The following is a 20,433-nucleotide window of genomic DNA, read 5'->3' as shown; positions in this document are numbered from 1 at the left end:
CCAATTGAGGTTATGGGCATAGAAAGGGTTATGGAATACATGATAAAGATGCGTCAAAACCCCTCACATCGACTTCCTACAATTGCATGGGAAGCAAGCAAAAAAGTTCAAAAGACGCATAAAAGCAAGATCTTGAGCACGAGACGGATGCAAGACATAAAGAAGTGGTTTGAGAGATGGGATGCATTACACGTGCTACATGATGCCTCAATTGACGCGTAAGTGAATGAAGCTTTTCTACAACGCCAATGTATTACGGCTTGGGAGGTATCCGATGGGTCACGCTTCATACATTACACCACCCATATTGCTCCCGACTACAAAACCCTGTTCTTCGCTGAAAGGGGAAACCGTACTCACACTTACATGCTTGAGCCTATCCCCTTGTCAGCGATACGCACTATCGTAGCCATTCAGCTTAGCTCCCACTCCCTTCGATTTGAGACAGGGCGTTGGGACAATGGAGAAGAGTCAAACCAATTGTGCACACTATGTTCACTGCAAGTTCGAGAGTCTGAGTACCACACACTACTAGGGTGCTCATCTTTTGGTCACATCTGAACTTGCTTCCCTCACATTTTTAGCCATGACTTGGACAAGTCATATTTGACCTCTGAGGAAGATAATATGATCTCTCTCTCTCTCTCTCTCTCTCTCTCTCTCTCTCATATACACACCCACAAAGATCGATCAGAATGCTCTCTCTCTCTCTCTCTCTCTCTCTCTCTCTCACACACACACACACACACACACACACACTCATACGTCTAGACACCTTTGCCCAGGATCCATGCCCTTGTGCGTTTCTGACATATTCGTGACCTTGTTAACCTCAAAGATTTTATCCCACAAATTTTGCACTCAACTCGCGGGAAATGAGATCCCCTAATCTGCCTGACGCAGTGACGGGTATCAGAAAATTTGACGTCCACCACCATGTTCGCATTTTGGAAAAGGTTGCCTGTTTTTACAGCGACCGGATTGGTGGCGCACGAGACTCGTAGGGGACTGCCCTCATCCTGATTCCTCAGGTAATCTGCTGCTCCTCCCTCGTTTCTTGACAGTTCTATCAAGCCTGCGTTATTTTATTGGAGAGCCTGTCTAAGCATGGCGTTCTTCATTGCTTGGACATGGCCCATTGTGCTGCAACTTTCATCGTGCTTATGTGCCCTTCAAAGGGCACGATGGCTGCTGGGTGGAAGATTACGTCTTGCCAACTAAGTTCTGTGTTGTAGTCTGTCCGTGAGATCTTCTTTTGGATGATCGGGGCACCCACCTGTGAGGTACTCATACTGTCGCGGGTGGTCTAGCAAACGTTTTGTATCCATCTCCGTGGGATGATACTCCTGAATCAGAGCTTGCCAAAAGCTTTTTCCCTAACCAGAAAGAAAAAGAGAACACTCTGGTTTGGAGGTCAAAATTTGAAGGATTTGGTTTTCGTCAAGGCAAGCTCGGAATCTTGCTGGGATTTTGTAATTTTACCCGGACTTCTCTCTACTTGTGGATCCACCAATATACTCTTACAGTTCTCATTGGCACTTACCAGTCATGTTTCCGTTGATCTAAGGTACACAGGAATAGCTGATTCGGCAGTACTTAAGACTCCCCCTAGGGATTAATTTTACGTAAAATTGACAGTCCGTAACTGTCATTCATGTATATTACTTCATCAACATCGTATGGTTCATTGCCTCTTTATCTTTCCTTTTTGTAATTGCGTCAGCATTGGCAAGTTCCGTGAATAATTTCAAATGCTTAGCTTTATTCTTCTCTTGATTCAGGATGCCTATGCTACACATGCGCAGCTAGGAAAGGATGTGTAACTTTCCCTCTTACATGGAACCGTAAACAAAATGTGACTTTCAGGAGGGGTGGGCAAAGACAGTAGTGGGTAACTTCTTGATGGGCTCTTCAGCAAAAATGGGTTTTGCTCGTTCACAGGGGCTTGATGTTATGGAAATGCTGAGTGAGAACATAGGTAATGAAGATGAGGTTAGTGATGAGGAGATTGATATGGAAGAGCTGGAGAAAAGAATGTGGAAGGATCGAATAAAGTTAAGGCGCATGAAAGAAAAGCAAAAAACAACTGATCATGCAGAAAATCCGAGGCAAAGGCAGTCTCAAGAGCAAGCACGCAGGAAGAAGATGTCGCGGGCCCAGGATGGCATACTCAAGTATATGCTGAAAATGATGGAGGTTTGCAAAGCTCAAGCTTTTGTGTATGGCGTTATCCCAGAAAAAGGTAAGCCTGTCAGCGGGGCTTCTGATAATATTAGGGCTTGGTGGAAAGAAAAAGTAAGGTTTGATAGGAATGGGCCTGCTGCTATTGCAAAGTCTCTTGCTGATCAGACAGTGCAAGTGAAGGTGCAGACACGTGTATCGTCTCTTTGCACTCCATTCATACTTCAAGAGCTCCAGGATACGACCCTGGGTTCACTTCTTTCTGCATTGATGCAGCATTGCGACCCTCCACAACGGCGTTATCCTTTAGAAAAAGGTGTGCCTCCTCCTTGGTGGCCCTCTGGTAATGAGGAATGGTGGCCGGAACTTGGCTTGTCAAGAGGACAGGGTCCACCTCCATATAAAAAGCCTCACGATCTCAAGAAAGCTTGGAAGGTCGGAGTTTTAACAGCTGTAATTCGACACATGTCTCCTGACATTGCGAAAGTTCGCAGGTTAGTAAGGCAGTCCAAATGCTTACAGGACAAGATGACTGCAAAGGAGAGTGCGACGTGGTTGTCTGTTTTAAGTCATGAGGAGTCATCATCAGAGCAGCCTCTTCAGCCAAATTTGTCTGAGGTCTTGAATAATCCCAGCGGAGGAATCTTCCTGGAAAACAGTGCTAGTGAGTATGATGTGGATGGATATGAGGAGCCTCCTAATGCTGATTCCCCTGAAGAAGGCACAGAGGTTGAGGACGCGAACGCAGAGAACAGGTTCAGACATGACCGTGCCAACAAAGTACAAAATGCGCATGTGGTGCAAAGTGGGCAACACAGTAGAAAAAGGAAGGCAACTGAAGCAAAGTATGTTCAAGAAGAAAGGTCAGAGGTAGATACACATGTCAATCTGGGTGCGAGGGAGCGAGGTCTCTATCCCTCTAGTCATAACAAAGAAGCGTTTACATCCGTAGCAAGGAACCATGTCTCAACCCCTGAGTCTACCCAAAACATTATTAGCGGGAGAGAACCAATGCATGAGTTGTTTGCAAGCTTGTACGGGAATCCTGTGCACACCTCAGGAACCCCTTGTTCTTTACAATCAAATCCAGAGGAAGGCGTTATATGCAGCTTGTCCAATGCTCAAAATTGCTCCACAGAGGCTCATCCACCTGTTTTTGGGGAAAGTCTGGTGGAACAAGCTGCCTCTAGCTTTAATGAAGATGAAGACGACTGGCAAGGAGAAGGGCTCGGAAGTGGCGGCAGCAAGGAAAGGGGTCAATTTGAATCTCATTCAGGTGGTATTGCCACTGACTACAACTTCAATTCTCCATTCGACTTATGCATGGATAGCTCCAGCCCGCTTGGAGGTATTCCAGACTTTGCAGATGAGGATTTTATCCAATATTTTGGAGCTTAATCTGCAATGTACATCCTCTATGCTTTTGCTTGTGTAATTTATATTGTTGGTTACACCATTTTGTGTCTCATATTGTGTGTGAAAGATTATTTGTGTCATTTTGAACTTCAGTGATTGGAGGGCTATTTCCTTATAGGATCAAGAATAAAGTAGAGGGGGTGATTAAATGATCTTATATTCAAATACGTCTTTATGCTGGTAGATTGAGCATTGGGAAAGGTAAGCAGAGGATGCCAGAGTATGGACAACCTTTAAAGTGTCTTGTTGTCATTCCTTTCCGCTTCAAATTTAGTTGCAGTAACGTTGGGCTGTTTCTTAAAACATACGCAGGCAATATGCGATCTTTGTAATCTATGAGTGCTGGCCGTGTGATCATTGTAGATATGCAATAAAAACAGATAGTGCTTTGAATAGGCAAACTTCTGCGAGTACATGGAGGAACATGGTGTGCTTGTGCAAAGGACTGGAATTTGGTGACATTTTTATATCTCTACTTGAAACTTAATAAAAAAACTAGCACGCAGGAAGGCTTGAGTTCAAGCCTCGTCGGGTGGCTCCTTGTGATCCCTTGGATGGATATTTGAGGTCTTGAGATCAAAACTTCGTGATTAAACATGATGCTTCCAAAATTATCTATGGCTGAGAGATTCCCCTACCCCACCGATCGCTACAAAAAAAAAAAAAAGAAGCAATCCAACTGTTATCCATGTGTTGGGGAAATACTAAGTGCTTTATTGGCCCTTGGTTCATCACCCAACCCCCCCCCTTTACTCTTATAAAAAGATCCTCATTCTAACACTTTGGATGATGCTTGTAACCTTAAAGCTTGCCCAAGCTATACCCCCACCATCCCTTTCCTTGTTCTCTCCACTAGTGAGCACCATGTCTCCCTCTCCTATCATCCATCGCCTCTCCCAACTCTTTGAGCCTAACTTAGCTCAGAGTTTGAGTTTCTTGCCCATTTCTTGCATGTCATTCTCTCTCTTAATTTCCCATCTAGCGCACTCTATCTTGCATTCACATTGTGTTCTTAGTAATCAAGAATTTGCACCTTGCAATTATTGCCTTGTAAGTGGTTTGTAACCAATGTTTGGTATTGCATTGGAGTAACTACATGATCTCCTCACCTTGCGTGATAACCAACGTCAGTCCAGGGCACTGCATTGACTCCTCACACTAGACGACTTGCTCGTGTCTAGGTGAGGCCTTAGACAGCCTCTCCAATGTGCAAGGAATGACTACCAAGTGATCCCTCCACTACATCGGGTAATGAGGTACAAGGAGGTATCTTACATGATGACCATATTCTAGATCTTCTATGCAAAATTAGAATTCAATATATATCAAATCCTTATACTAGTGATCAAGAGTTTTTTTTTTCCGACACACCAGACGGCCCATAGGGGGAGGTGCTTATCCCTTCCAAATAATAGCCATGTTACATGGTTGGGCAAGGGTCGCGTACCCTTCCAAATAATAGCCATGTTACATGGTTGGGCAAGGGTCGCGTACCCTTCCAAATAATAGCCATGTTACATGGTTGGGCAAGGGTCGCGTACCATCGGGCAAGAGCCACGCGTAGGCATCACCGTGGCCACCTAATTGATGCACCACGTGCTGGGAACAATGGAGAGAACTCGTAGCAACCAGCTAGGAACCTCCTCCTCGTGTGACCCACCCCAAGAGGAGGATGCACTCCAGTGTCCAAGGGAAAGAGCCCTAGAAACGTGAACATGAGGTGAGCTCAAGGTGTCCCTCTAGAGTGTGACCCAACAGGGGATTTGAACCCACACAACCCGTCGGTTGAGAGGCCAAAGCATTATGGTTAGACCAACTCTTTGGGAACAAGTAATGTTGAGAGTTAGTTTAGACACCTTCTAAACATTTACCTTTCATGTGCGCTTACCTCTTAACCACCACTTCACCTCCATCTTCAATTTGAATGATTTTTTCTTCCTCATTAGCCTATCACCTTTTCTCTTTAGATACCCTACACCAAGTCATCAATGAAAACGGTGGTCAAGTGCCTTTTTTTCAACCTCGGCATAAGGAGTAAGAAATGTTCATATACATTGTTTCCATGTATGCAAGAATATTGGGACATTCTTTGAAAGATGCTTTTTGTTCAAGTTGTCATCCGCAACAGTCTTCATAAAAAACCACGCTTTAGTGTATTTGAACCGACTAAAGTGGAAAAACAGTGGCTAGATTTTGGCTGAATTGCACAAGTTTAGTGTAATTACCAGCGAATGCTTCAAATTTTGACCCAAAGTTTTGAAGAGTTTTAAGTGTGGGGCCTTTACTTTCTTTTGTTAGGAAAAATGCTTTTAGCAAGCCTTGATCCGCAATATGAGGGTGACCTTGGCATTCTAAACCCAAAAAATATGACAAGGAAACATGAGAGACTTTTAAATGAAAAGACCCATTTGCAAACTAAACAAGGTAAAGTTTTTACGGTGGCCTCAGAAGGCAATATTTTTAGTTGTAATAAATTGTGTGTGTGTGACATCAAAGTTCGAGAAAAATCATTTTGAAAAACATCCTTTGGGTAGATTCAAGGAAGAAATTTTACAAAATAATCGGTATTTTTTATAATTTTACTCTATTTTTATAAAAAAATTCGAACATTGGTGTGTGTGCATGTGTGTGTGTGTGTGTGTGTGTGTGTGTGAGAGAGAGAGAGAGAGAGAGAGAGAGAGAGAGAGAGTGTGTGTGTGTGTGTGTGTGTGTGTGTGTGAGTGAGTGAGAGAGAGAGACGGGAGGTAGTATTGGAAAAAAATCAGGGTCCAATGTATTTTAATCGGCTAAAATTGTAAAATCTTAGTTATATTTTGAGCTTGCTTTTAAAAAAATCAAGAAATTTACACAAGTTTTAGTGTTATTACCGGCAAAAGCTTCAAATTTTGACCTAAAAATCAAAAGAATTTCAAGTTTACCCTTATTTTCATCAGTTAGAGAGAGGGAGAGGATCTTTTTTATACATTATTAATGCTTCACATCAACACCAATATAAAGACACCTTTTAAAAACACTAAAATGAAGAAAAAATCGTATTGTATGTAATGAAATGGTGATGAAAATACTAAAGTGCAAACAAAAGATACATTACATTTAATGTGATAGTGAAACTTTTGATGGTGAGAGATTTGCACGTTTTCTCTACCAACTCCTCTATATGGCCTTCTTAGGCCAAAAACCAAAGAAGATCTTAATGCTTGACAAATAAAATCAAATGTATCTATCTGTCTATACTACTTATAATGGGGGGAGGGATTTCGGTCCCCCCCCCCCCCCCCCCCCCCCCCCCCCTCTTTCCCTGCCACGCGTCAGCAGTAGCTTCAAGCGGCGGGTGTGGCCTACAGCTCCGAGAGCACAACGACACACACACACACACACACACAGATGGGCGAAGCCACTATTATAAAAGGGGGAGGGATTCTGGCCCCCTCCCTCGAACACGTGTCCACTCCTCCTCGCTCTAGCCAGCCTTCGATAGTGTGGCCTGCGGCCCAAGGCACTCAGCGTGCTGAGAGAGAGAGAGAGAGAGAGAGAGAGAGAGAGAGAGAGAGAGAGAGAGCAAATAAAACACTTTACAGCCCAAATCCCAAATGACTTAAGTGTCACCCTTAGTGCTAGGTTGGATACCCGGACACTATTTGACACCTCCTTCTGAGGGAATCTACAATCCCACATCAGCATTGATCCAATAGTATCCAATCCATTGATGGGGAAAAATGGATATTTGGCCAAGTCTGACCTCACAACATCCCAATCTCAAGGTGAATGCCTTAACTCTAAGTTAATGCACATTGAGTAAGGGAGATGGGAGCATTGCATTGAGTAGTTTCAGCATGCCAGTTCACGCCAAGTTCATGTTTCTACTGAGTTCTAATCCAATTCACACAACCAAAATGTAGTGCATATAACTTGGAACATTCACATGTAAGTTCACAACCAGTTCACATTCGCCAAAGTTCACACCTAGTTCACATAATATTCGCATTGTGACAAACAATTGTAATCTTTTCCGACATGCAAGGCCAATTTTCCACCATCGATTCTCATTTCCGTCTTGAATAATAGGTCTTCAGTTCAACTCCGTCGGCTAGATCATTGAGGTCTCTTGGGATAGCTTCCTATGATGTTAAAAATTCTCTTCTTCCTCCTCTTCTTCCAAAGCTATTGTGGCATTTAGTGAGGGTAGGAATAAACTGGCCTTGCTTGGTTGGCCATGTCATAGTATTCAATGTGTGAATTGATATAAATGTGTAAATAATAGCCATGTAGTTAATATGTAGATAGGATAGTATAAGTACATTGCTTGATGAAATTTTTTTAAACAAAAAAAGATGAACAAAAAAAACATAGAAGATTTTTTGAAACACATTTGTGAAATCAAAACCTCATATTTTTTGTAAAGCATGCATGCACTCAAAAACAGAACACTAACCTTATGAGTAATATCTTCACTTGAACAAGTTTATATGACAAAAATCTCATCTGTGAAGGAGCTAAAAAAAAAAAGCGGTAGTTAAACTTTTTGTACCAAGAAACATTTAAAGATATGAAATATTTAGATAGTGTGCAGTCTATGTGAGTGCCATACAAAACTCCTGACTAGCAATAGCAATGTTATTGTGAATTCTCTTACCCACATGAAGGTCTTGCAGCCACGGGTCTTCAAGGTGCAAGCATAGGCAATTTCATTTGCATTCGGTAACAAAAAAACATAGATCTTCCTTGCTACAGTCATGTCGTGCATATCCTACAATCAACACATTCCAAGAGAGGAAATTTTGAACCAAAAGCTCATCAAGAACTTGTGTGCTTTCATAAGGGCACCACATTTGACATACATATCGACCAATGCATTGCCAACCACAACATAACTCTCCAACAACCCCTAATCTCATCATGAATTCTAAAGGCACCACATTTGACATACATATTGATGAATGCATTTCCAAGCACAACATAATTCTCCAACAGCCCCTAATATCATGAATTCTCTCATTGTCTTTTGTAAGGCCACATGCCTTCAAGGTGCATGCATAGGTGATTACATATAAAGGCCATTCCTTTGAATCTGGTGAAAACAACCCATAACTTCCTTGCCACAACCATGTTCTTCAATAAACACCTTGCAAAGAGATGACATTTTGAACAAAAAGCTCATCAAGACCTTTATTTGAATGGCTCCACATTTTGCATGCATGTAGATGAAAGCATTGCCAATTACAACATGTTTCTCCAAGAGTCGTTGTCTAACAATCTCATTGTGAATTGTAGTGCCCATGTGAAGGTCTTGCCTTGTGTTGCTTTGATCGAGTTTTCTTTCCGGTTTTGAATTCAAGTCTACAAGAACAAGCTGTTACTTCCATGCATGGCTACTTGCTCAAAATAACAAGTTAATCGTTACCATGAGTTGAAATGTTGAAGTCCTCTTGTGAACCATATGGAACCGTTGTCCACGGGAGAGGGAGTAGTTGTGGCAGGAATAAAATTATGTTCATCTAAGTTGTATTGTACGTTATACGATGTACATATAATATGCTTTAAATGGGTGTATTATACGACACCTATCTTTATTCATTCATATTATAGATGTCACATTAGCAAAAACATCGTATCCTATAATTTCTTAGAATTTCGATCAAAATATAGTCATTTATATACATGAAAATGGATTGTTCTCCTCATTCTATTTGAGCTCTCTTCCCCCTTCTCATCTTTAGGTGAGTTGTAAAACATTAAAAAAAAAAAATCAAAAAAATTATTTATAAATTTAGTAATCAACTATCTTTTTAAGTAAAAAGTTAAATTAGTTGAATGTAGTTTTTTTTAGGTTATGGAGTTATGAGTTTAAAATTTACCTCCTTTGTGTGAAGGATATCTCACATTGGGAGGTAAATTAAGTAGAGTGGTTAGTGATTTTTGTCTTGTGTAGAGAAAACTCACACGGAGAAGTGATTTAGGATAGTTAAAGCTAGCAGTTACTTGCTTTGTGTTGAACTATGTTCACACCTAGAAGTAACTTAAGTTAAATAGTTAAAGTTAGTAGTTACTTGCTTTGTGTTGAATTATGTTCACACTTTGAACTAACTTAGGTTAGATTTATCTAATGATTGTCTGTCATGTGTAAAGTAATACTCACACTGGAGGCAATTTAGGTAGATTAAATAATAATCTCTTGCTTTGTGTAGAGGTATTCTCACACCTAGAAGAGATTTAGATAAGTAGTGAATTATGACTGCCTGTCATGTGTAGAGTTACACTCGGACTTGGAGGTAATTTACGTAGGATTTTTAAAAATATCTTGCTTTGTATAGAGTTTACTCACACTTAGAAGTCATTGAGATAGATTATGTGATTTTTTTATCGTGACTCAAGTATAGAGTGAAAGCTCACACTTGAAAAAAAAAGTGGTATTTAGAATTTAAAGAGGTTAAAAATCTATGTTTTTTTAAAACGATAGCGAATATAGTAATGTAAATGGTATGAGAGCTCGATTTTAGATGTGTATTTAGTAAATAGTGTTGTTTGAGCTTGCAGATCTTTAGAAGATGGTGAAAGGATATGAGTGGAGCTACGTAGATGAATTGGTCAGTGGAAAGACTACATCAAAGTTGAGGTGTAAGACCTGCAGCCATATCAGAGAATATTTTAAAGCGCACAACTCTTGATTATGTGCCACAGTATGGATGCACAATTGCTCTAGATGGTTGGAAAATTTGTTAGAAGAAACTGATGATTAATGTGATGTTGATTTGTCCAAGATAATCCATCTTTCTTGAAGTGGTCGACACATCCCTAAAAGAGAAAACTAGTGGATATCTTGCTAGTGTATATGAGTATTCGATCAAAAAAGCAGGGGGACCTAAAAATGTGCCAACCATTGTCACAGATAATGCATCTAACTACAAAAGCAGCTGGAAAAGCAATTGAAGCAAAGTATTCGGAGATTACATGAGTTCCATGTGCTATCCACACTTTGAATATGCTCTTGAAGGACTTTGGAAAAGTTCCTTCTATTAAGCAAACCCTTCAAGATGCAAAACACTTGGTGAAGTTTATAAGAGAGCATTCATTTTCTTACGCTCTGTTTAGAACAAAGTCCCCAACCAAAAATTTACAGATTTCTTGTGTGACCCCTTTTGCAACAGCATATTACGTTCTCTCTATACTCAATAGGTTAAAGCAACCCTTGTTGAAAGAGTGGCAGATAGAAGATGGGACATTTGGCTTGATAAATATCCCAAGTATGAACCTGCTGCTTCCAAATGCAACCAGCTTGAAAACTCTCCTGTTTTTTGGAGAAATGTAGAGAAAATTGTTACTACCACAGAGCCCTTCACTCATCTGATATGATTAGTGGACAAAGAAGCCTCTCGCAAGTTAAAAGAATGTACATCTTATGCAAGAAAAGAGAAGTCCATAATGATGTCGTTTGTCAAAAGACGATGGGAGCAGCTTCATACTTCTTCACATGGAGCAAGGTTCGCCTTAGATCCCAAGTTCCAGATGCACAATCAATCTTCAAACAATGAAGTGATCAGTGATTTCAAGAAAGTGTGTGCCCAACTATTAGGCAATGTAGATGGACATGTGGCATACACATAGAAGAAGGCCTATACTAGCAGAGAAGGAATGTTTGGGGATCCTTGGCATATAGATGCTATCAAGACGATGAGCACACCAATTTGGTGGAAGGAGTATGGTCGAGAAAAAGTGGAACTTCAACATGTGACTATGAGAGTATTCTATGTTGCCACCTCAAGTGGTAGCTGTGAAAGAAATTGGTCTTCATTTGCTTTCATGCATACTAAAAAATGAAATTGATTAAGTCATAAACGAGCTGCGGACTTGGTGTTTGTATTTTGTAACATGTAACTTATGCATAATCCAGCAAAGTTAGCCACACATGCCATTGAAGAAAGATTCAGACGCTTTCAAACACACGAAGATTCAGACGCTTTCAAACACACGAAGCAATTGCAAACGAGCTCAACTCCGATGATGAAATGGAATGGAATCCGGAAGACATTGATTTGGAATGTTTAGATGTCAAAGAAATTGATGACATGATGCTTGTGATTGAGGGGACAGATGAGCTATAAAGTTTGTACTATATTCACAATTAATTTTGTAATGAAAAAGCTGTGTGGAGTTTAGCTTCACAATCTCTCTCTCTCTCTCTCTCTCTCTCTCTCTCTCTCTCTCTCTCTCTCTCTCACATTGTCTCTCTTTCTCTCCATCTTTTTTCTATCATTGTTGGAGAGAGAAAGGGAGAGAGAATAAGACTTACACAATTGCAACAACATTTGACATGTTCATTTGTTCCAACAAATAGAGATTTACATATCAAAAAGAGACTTTAGTTACAAATCTTGAGATTTAAGATACAAAAAGAGCTCATTATTGTTTGGGAGATTTAATTTAGATCATGGACTGGCTCATGTAGAAGATTAGATACACAAAATTTTAAATTGCAGAATGAATCGCTTAGACCAGCATAGCCTCTCTCTTCTTCAATTACAGGCCCATATCTTGCCTCGTACCATGCCAACTTTCTTTCCAACTCTGATATACGAGCGCACAGCATGGCTGGGGTCTCTTCTTGACTTTCTAGATCCACGCCTTGGGTTGCGAGCTGCCCAATGACTGTTGTTTCCTCGAGAAAATATGTGTAACCCCTTTTGTGAGGAGGATCTTCTTGATGGGCTTCTCGGGCATGAATCTTCTCAATCAGGCGTCCTTTGCCGACACCTCCTGTAGTGGGACAATCATTCCAATCTGCTTTGAGTCACAATACATAATAACAATTGCATTGTTGCACAAAGTAAATTGCCACTTGACTATTATTTGGTGGCAATCTGTATACTTGGATAAATCTTGAAAGCATATTTCTCCCGAGTACAGTGTGTTGCAAATTTGAAACTTTTAAGGGAGAAGATGCTTTGGCATTTCCACTAACTCGGAATAATGTATTGGGTACAAAATGATTTGGGCATAGCTACCTGCATTGCCTGTAATTCAGTGGCTCCCCTTAAAATTTTGATTCGTCCTCTTGGGAGACAGCCAAAGCGCCTAAGCTCTTGGGACGCATCCAAAGCCCGGATTTCTTCCTCTTTTTAATTTTGTTGTGCCGATGCGTGATTAAGTCAAAGGATCATTAGGCTGCTATGCATTCTAAACGGGAGCAATATCTTCCATATCTGAATTGCAAAACAATAAACTTTAATGAGTGAAGTCTATATGTACTTAAAAAAGAGAGATAATTTAAAGGCTTTTATAGATCCAACTTGAAATACTTTAAAACCATAACTTGAAGAACTTTAAAGACTTAACTGAAATTACATTTAAAGATCTAATCTGAAATAACACCACATATTTCACACCATCAATGGCAAAAAATATTGTTATTGGTTTAATCATTAAAAGGTCTCAAGCCAAAATCAGTTACAACATGGTAGTTACCATTATGGGCTCCATTTAAACAAAGGCTTAAATCCCATATTTTAGGCCTATCTAAGGGTTTGGGGAATTTTCCACTAGCAAGATGTTTGTTTACATTTTGCAAAAATTTGTGCTTGGGAACCTTAGGGGGATCTGGAATACACACAACCAAGCACTTAAGAATATATGACAGATATATATATCAGATGCTTCGGTGAAAGAAGGAGGATTGGTGCTGATATTTTCAGGGACAGTCTATGCATAATCTCGCTCGAATTGAGCTCTAGTTTGGGGGTTGAGATTTGAGAGCTTGGAAAATGTTGCCAAATTATTTGATGGTGTACTTTGTCCCCAGTCTGCGATCCCACCATACACTCCTGGCTCGCCAAAATATAGTAGAATATTTCTAGTGTGTAGATCATTTTGAATGAAACTGTGACTATGCACGAATTTCATGGTCTGCAAAAGAGCATTGCAGATCGGCAAAATGTTGTCTATGAACTGTTGTACAGTTCCAGATGTATGTTGAAACTCTCTGATTGCAGGCTTTCTTCCATCATGATGTGTGGACTGAATCCACTGCTCAAGGTGACCTCCATTCCAAAGCTTGAATATCAACATTAGGAAGAGGATGGGGTGTAGGAGGGCCTCTTTATTTGCCATGAGATTATGGAGGTGATTAACATTTTGACAAATAGATGCATGCCATGTGTGCAAGAATGGTGGGTGTGTAAGAGAGGTGTAAGAGTGGTCAAAGGATGCACTTTCCCCCCCAAAAAAGGGGGATGACAACTTTATGATTTTAAGCCTTCTATAATTCCTACATATGGTATCCGATTTGAGCGGAGATTGTAGATTTGTAATCTACACCCCATGCTCTTTCTGTAGATATGTTACATGATATGGTTTTGCCTCCTAGATTTTAAATTTGATTTTGGGGGGAAATTTGTGCTATACGAACAAGAGCACGGGGCAATATCATGCCATGGTGCTGGACAATAGTAGTTGTTGCTTCCTCTAGCAGTGTTTGTAAAGTCGGCTTGCTTCTTGTCTGGTCCTTGTAGATCTTTGCCGCATAGACAGGATCTTTGAAGAGGGGATGGGCCATTGAAACTTGTTTCACATTTGCAAAATGTCCTTCACCTAACTGGGGTGCTTGCAGGTGAAAGATAGAATGGTCTAGGACAGGAGGACATGTAATATCATCCAGGTGTACAGCTGAGGGCTAGGCACCTGGAGGAGGGGGTGCATCCTCTTCTGTCCTAGGAGGTTTAGAAGAGCCTCCAACCCTATTCTTGCTCTTCAATTTTGAATGTAGGTATGACACAAGCTACATTCGCTCTTTGATACCAGGTTTGGCTTTGATTTCTAGATGAACCATACTCTCAAATCTTCTAGTGACTTGGCCCAATAATTGCTTTAGTGTGTTGTGCATAACTCCATTAGTGCGCAGAGGTAGGTCAAATGAAATAGGGAATGCACTACACAGCTTCAGCCAGCACTGCTCCACAAGTTCAATCACAAAATCACTGAACTTTACCTGAAGTGGATCAAATGCCCGATGCAAACTCTCATTTGAAGCTCCATAGAGAGATAAAATAAGAGCATCACAAATGATTTTGCAATGCTAATGCGATAACTTTGTCTCTACCATGACTGAAGCGTGAAAATGCACGAAGCGAATAAAATTAAGGTGGATCTAGAATAGATATAACTTTGACATATGATTGCAAAAAACAAAAAAAAAAGTAAAATGCTTATTTACAATTCTAAAATTACAATAGTCCGCTTTGCAAAGCAATTCAATGACAGGTAACATTTGAAAATGAGCAACTATATGATATGATACTTCTTTCTGTAGTGCGACATGATGGTCAACAACAACCAGTAACGAAAGATCTAAAAATACATAACCCCTCCATGCAGTGTGATGTGGTGCCAACAATCAGAGACAAAGAATCTATTAAAACCAATCTCCATGCAGTGCGATGTGGTAGTCAGTGCAGCAGCACAGACGAAGGATTTATAATACCTAACCCCTCCCTACAGTGTGATGCGGTGGTCAGCAACAGTCAGGGATGGGAAATCTATTAAACCCAATCAACCTATAGTGCGACGGAGTGGTCAACAACAACCAAGAATGAAGGATTTAAAATACCTAACCCCTCCTTCTTGCAGGAGCCTAAAACCCTTAAAAATAAAGCACAAGGCCCAAACTGCCTAAAAATGATGATGTGGCAAATTGTACAGATTGGCCCACGATTTGCGACAAAAACTGCAGAAGTCATGTTGGCATGGAAGAATGTAGGGACAGTCCTATGGGTGCTTGTTTTTGGAGCCAGAAGCCTTTAGCAGAATTGCTTTTCATTATAACTGCTTTTGAGTTTGTCCAAGGACCTTTATAAGTGTGCCTAGGGCCTCACTTCTCCTCAGAGTAGTCTAGAGCACTATGAGGAGGACTCGCAAGCATTGTACTTTGTGAATCATAATAATACAAAAATATTGATAAGGGTCGCAAGTCTTTGGGCCTAGTGCATTTTGTGCGGAACTATGCCGTGCCATTTTGACTCTCCTTCTCTCCTTCTCTCTCTCTCTCTCTCTCTCTCTCTCTCTCTCTCTCTCTCTCTCTCTCTCTCTCTCTCTCTCTCTCTCTCTCTCTCTCTCTCTCTCTCTCTCTCTCTCTCTCTCTCCAAGTTTTTCGCAATTATTTGCAATTTCTCATGTGTGTTGCAGTAGATCTTTGTCTTGGAGCCAAGCCTATTAAAGTTGTATCAAAGCTCAGATAGGTCTTCTTTGAACAATCCGATCCCTTTTCCCATGACACACAAGGATTTCAATGGTGAATCTGGCAAAGAGGAAATGTTCCATCCCCTCGCACAAGCAAAGAGACCAACAGAGGGTCTAGCAAGAGTCGGCCTATTTCCGAGGAATCGAGAGCAGAGTATGGCCCTCTTCTGCTAAGTGACCTTGACAAGATGGAAGACCAACATCAAATGTAGATTGACATCTATGCCAACAATACGCTCAAATATACAAAGGATACGCATTATGCATAAATTTTGAAGAATCATCCACTTGATGAGATCCATTCGGGATAGCAAGAGGCCATTCACTCACCTCTCAAATTGACATGATGAGTTGACAATGCGGTAGAGCAGCAAGTCAACAAAGTCATGAAGGCTTTGAACAACTCTTGAAAGAAAAGTTGTGAAGTTGATTACCTTGGCTACCTAGGCTGCATATCTACATTCAAAGCAGTTAGCAAATCCAAGAAGCGTGTATGCTTTGCAAATGACCCCACTTCATCTTTGCCTTCAGACACCTCCAAGAGTTCCTCTTCCTTAGACTCCAACGAGGAGGATGTGAAGCACAGAAAGTAGAGAAAGACTCGAAAGAGCAAAAAGAATGAACAAACCAAGAAGAGTAGATCCTATAAAGGATCCCATATACATAAGACAATTCTAACAAGGATATATTGTCCTCAGATAGTTCTAATCCAGATAATTCAATGTTGGGAGAGAGGCGGAGACACTGTTACCAACTGCACCAGTTTGACCACCTTGAGAAGAAGGGAGGGAAGACCAAGGACTCTAAAGAGGGTGGGAAAGCACTCAAATTTGACACCTTTTCATGATATAAAGACACCCACATAGCTCTTGCTTTAACAAGAGTTTGACATTGTTTTCTTGGGAGGGATTTTTTTCAAGCATTCTAAAGTACAAAGAGCATCTTCTTATCTGAAAGGAAATGTCTAGACTTGGCGATCAACCCTACTTAGGTGAAAGGAAGCACCCACAACGTGGATAAAATTTAACCATGTTTCACTTTTGCATGGCTCACCAAAGAAGGGCACAAGGACTTCTCCATCATGCCTTTGGAGGGGAGTGATGTCCTTTTGGGAATCCCTTGGTACTACAAGAACGGTTTCATGGTCCACCATGGCAAGAAAGGCCACTTTGAAGAATGGGAAGAGCAAGGATATTATTCTTGATGTTAAATTGAAGGGCAACCATGTCCCACTTGTATAGGTTTTGACCATTTCCAAATTAATGAAATCCATTCTTTTTGTTTACTCGATCTAAATGGCAGTAAGAAGTCAAATACGTGGAGCGTCTTTTTGAACTAAATGATAGACTTAGAGATTTAAAATGACAATAATTGTTTCTCTAAGGGTTTTCCTAGATAGCTACCTCCTCAGTGACCTGAAGATCACATGATTGATTTGATTCCTAGAAGCACGCCATCGAACCGACCACCTTATAGCGTAAGCAGGGCCCAAAATGATGAAATTATGGACCAAGTGAAAGAGCTTCTTGAAAAGGGTCTAATTCAGCCCAGTACATCACCTTATTGTTTCCCACTGCTTCTTATATTAAAGAAAGATGGGTCTTGGAGAATGTGCATTAAGTATAGAGCTCTCAACAAAATTATCAATATGTATACAAAATCACGTCCAAGAAAACCTTTGGATTGTACAAGTATTTGGTGATGCCTTTTGATCTCACAAACACTCTTGGAACGTTTAATAGGATGATGGATATTCTTTTCATTGAGTATAGGTCATTTGTAGGCACCTTTTTGATGACATCATCGTATTCTCCAAGAGTGAAGCAAAGCACAGACACCATCTCTTACAGGTTTTTTAGGCATTATGGCAACATTGATTGGTGGTAAATGGGAAGATGAGAAAGTTTTTCTTGCCAGAGGGTGCAGTCTTAATGTAGAAGGGCCATGTTGTAGCTTATTAGAGTAGAATGTTCTCATGACCAAATCAGGTTGCATAGATCTACGAGAAGGAACTGTTAGCAGTCATACATGCTCTTACTAGAGTGGCGACATTTCCATCTTGGAGGAGATTTTACAATGTTCACTGATCATCAAAGTTTGAGATATTTTTCCAATGTTCACTGATCATCAAAGTTAGCTTATTAGAGTAGAATGTTCTCATGACCAAATCAGGTTGTATAGATCTACGAGAAGGAACTGTTAGCAGTCATACATGCTCTTACTAGAGTGGCGACATTTCCATCTTGGAGGAGATTTTACAATGTTCACTGATCATCAAAGTTTGAGATATTTATTGTCCTAGAAACAGCTTTCAAACAAGCAAATGAGAGGGACAAACATTTCATCGAAGTTCCACTTCCAAAGAGCCCATGTTATGGGAAAGAAGAATTCGATGGCAGACGCATTGTCTTGAAATCCACAAATATTGTATTTTGATGATGCACCATCAGAACTTTGAGGATATAATCGATATGTATGCCATAGATCCAAATTTTGAAGACATCTTTGGCCAGTTTGCAGAGTGGGGAGATAGTTGTAGGCTATGCTTTAAACGAAGGTCATTTAATGCAAAAGACCATGATGGGTGTCAAATAGGGATTGAGGAACAAGGTCTTGACATAGTGCCATAATCTACCTTTTGTTGGGCATAGAGGCCTCAAGAGCACCTTTAAAGGTGTGGAAAAGTATTTCTATGGGCCAAGGGTCAAGAAGGATGTGGATGAGTTTGTTCGTAGTTGTTTAGTGTGTCAGAAGGTCTAGTTTGACAAACACAAAGCACCTGGTCTACCACAACCTTTACCCATTCCCAACCGACCTTGGGAGAATATAGCAATTGACTTTAGTTTTCATCTTTCCAAGACTCAGAGTGAGCATGATGGCATCTAGACAGTCATTGACCAGTTCAATAAACATGGTCACTTTATTCCAGTAAAAAGACCATAAAAGTCGATCATTTGGCTGAATTGTTTGTCTCACAAATTTTCAGATTGCGTGGCATGCATGAATGTATCGTGTTGGACAAAGAGATCCCCATTGTATAAGTTTTTATTAAAGAGCAATATGCAAAAATATAGGCACATAGCTTAAATTATCATCCTCATCTCATCCACAGATAGATGGGCAGTCGAAGATAGACAACTCAGTGGTTTTAGACTTGTTAAAGTTATACCACAGCTTAAATTATCATCCTCATCTCATCCAAAGATAGATGGGCATTCGAAGATAGACAACTCAGTGGTTTTAGACTTGTTATACCTCTCTAACCAAAAGACTTAGTGGGAAAAATTTTTGCCCTTAGTGGAGTTTGCTTACAACAACACATTTCACACGTCACGGTGAAGGCACCATTTGAGATTATTGAGGGTGTCACAAGGGTTCCACCCATTTTGAGTACCAAAGATAATATTTTGAAGCAGATTAGTACACAAAGTATCTACGAACTATTTTGCCAAGGTACGCGAGGCTTTGGAGAAGTCTCAAGCACAGCATAAGAAGGCAACAGACAAGCATCAATGTAACTTGCACCTGAAGGAGAATGATTGGGTGCTACTCCCGGGTTTGAGAAAGCACACCTACAAAAGAGAGAGGGTAAGGAGAGGATTTTTTCAAAGCTAAGTATGCAATACTATAAACCTTTCCAAATACAAGAAAGGTGAATGATGTATCCTTCATACTAAAGTTATCAGATACTTGGAAGATACACAATGCATTTCATGTGAGTCTATTGAGACCTTTCATAGCTGATGTGCAAGTGGAGATGGAGCCAAACGAGCAACCAGAAGTGGAAGAGATGAAAGAGATACTCATCACAAAATATGTCCTTGCTCACAAGGAAAGTGAAAGGTAAGTTGACACGATGCTATTTGGTCAAGTTCCGACTCTTGGATGGAGGAAGAGGACTTAGTAGATACTCCTCAGATACTAGAGCTTTACCTTGAGGCTTTTGGTTTAGCATTGACTATTTCAAGAAATATTGATGGATCAGCAGGTTGAATCTCATTTGGTGCGTATTGCACAAAAGGGAATTTACTCAACTCCTTTGTCACAAATTACCTCAATGGGAATAAGGTAACTAATTTCTTTCAATATGTAAGGGATACTGACAACTGACAATATTTCGGTATATGACTTTATGTAAAGAAGTACTTTGAAATGGGAATTTCCTAAATGAATATGTGACATGCGCTCTCTCATGTGTGTATTGTTTGAGTACGTGTCGAATAGATGAAATGACTACAACATTTTATCTTAGTCACCTAAGGGGTGATGTGAATGTGATAGTCACGAGATTTAGTAGATTAAGACATACGTGAAAGATCGGCGCGGTTTGGATGTGATTGTTCAATAACTTACAACGATCATGCTTCTCATCTAAGATCTTGACGGGGATAGTGATGTGAATGTGATGTGATTGTCATCTTCGTGCAAGCACTAGATATGTATGGTCTAGTACATCGGTACTCAGAGTCGGTGTCTACTAAACTAGTTTTTGTCCTATGTCTATTTTGCAAGCGTAATCCAGGGCGATTACAATTCTTTCAAGATGGGTATTATGTCACAAAGTGATGATGTGACATCGCCTGAAGGACAGAACCGGACCACAGGGTCTAA

At 40.4% G+C, this 20,433-nt stretch overlaps 1 pseudogene across 2 annotated transcripts; it reads left to right on the top strand.

Annotated features, from left to right (window-relative positions):
* Positions 1–719: 719 nt before the first annotated feature.
* On the top strand, positions 720–3,637 carry LOC147454844 (ETHYLENE INSENSITIVE 3-like 1 protein pseudogene; annotated as a pseudogene). 2 transcript variants are annotated; one of them, XR_015188701.1, is made up of 2 exons: positions 720–1,031; positions 1,782–3,637. The product of XR_015188701.1 is annotated as an ETHYLENE INSENSITIVE 3-like 1 protein pseudogene, transcript variant X1 (transcript). The 2 variants fall into 2 exon arrangements; XR_015188702.1 differs by lacking the exon at positions 720–1,031 and adding an exon at positions 1,038–1,567.
* The last annotated feature ends 16,796 nt before the right edge of the window (positions 3,638–20,433 follow it).

The sequence above is a fragment of the Adiantum capillus-veneris genome, chromosome 7 (genome assembly GCF_014529385.1).
Source record: "Adiantum capillus-veneris isolate H3 chromosome 7, ASM1452938v2, whole genome shotgun sequence".
Lineage (NCBI taxonomy): Eukaryota > Viridiplantae > Streptophyta > Polypodiopsida > Polypodiales > Pteridaceae > Adiantum > Adiantum capillus-veneris.
The sequence above is the reverse complement of the archived record's forward strand: the minus strand, read 5'-3'. Positions and strand labels throughout refer to the sequence as shown.